The sequence below is a fragment of the Gekko japonicus genome, unplaced genomic scaffold, assembly GCF_001447785.1.
Source record: "Gekko japonicus isolate JY-2015 unplaced genomic scaffold, Gekko_japonicus_V1.1 scaffold2601, whole genome shotgun sequence".
NCBI lineage: Eukaryota > Metazoa > Chordata > Lepidosauria > Squamata > Gekkonidae > Gekko > Gekko japonicus.
The window spans coordinates 239210-240298 of NW_015164737.1; positions in this window are offsets into that span (position 1 = coordinate 239210).

Here is a 1089-nt window from a genome sequence, read left to right on the forward strand (position 1 = left end):
AACTCCCAGTTCACTGGCGGAGCTCATTGCCGCTGGTCTAGAGGCCTGGGTGGTTTGTAAAAAGGGATTAGAGAAGTTTACGAAAGAGAGGCCGAAGCCGTGGCCACCCGACTGGAGACCTCAACGGAACCTCCATTTTCAGCAGCAGTCTACCTCTCAGTAGGCAGCTGCTGAGACACGAGTACCAGGGGAGGGTTGATAGGAGATATCTTCATAACTGGCCTGTGGGCCTTCCAGTGGCATCTGGCCATCCCATTGGAAACAGGATGCTGGGCTAGTTGCCCGGATAGCCCAGGATAGCCCGATCTCATCAGATCTCAGTAGCTAAGCAGGGTCGGCTGTGGCTAGGAATTCGAAGGGCGACCTCCAAGGAATACCGGGGCAGTAGCAGGCAGCGGCAAACCGCCTCTGAATTCCCTCTCGCCTAAAAAGCAAGTCTCGCCCGCCACCTAGTTGGTGCACAACACTCAAGAGCTAGAACTTCCGGCTGCCAGACAATCTTAGGGTCTCCTGGCTATACCACACACACCGCCACACGATAGACGCTGGGCTAGCTGGACCCATTGGTCCAATCCACCGCTCTTGTATTCTAGCAGGTATGACGTTTGTCCATTAGGACGCAGGGAGCTGCCTTGGCTGAGTCAGACTCCTGATTTACATGCAGGGGTCATTTCCGGCAGGAGCGCACAGGAGCGGAGCTCCGGCAGCAAAGAGCCCAGGGGGTGGGCACATGCAGCTATACCACACACACCGCCACACGATAGTCGCTGGGCTAGCTGGACCCATTGGACCAATCCACCAGGGCTCTTGTATTCTAGCAGGTATGATGTTTGTCCATCAGGACGCAGGGAGCTGCCTTGCCTGAATCAGACTCCTGATTTACATGCAGGGGTCATTTCCTGCAGGAGCGCACAGGAGCGGAGCTCCGGCAGCAAAGAGCTCAGGGGGCGGGCACATGCAACGAGCCCCACCCCCTGCTCCCAGCAGCCCTCAGTCAGAGCAAGAAGCAGCCAGGTAAGCTGCAGAGCCCCCCCCCCACCCCCCTGGTCCAAAACAGTCCAGTGGCACCTTTAAGACCAAGTTTTATTC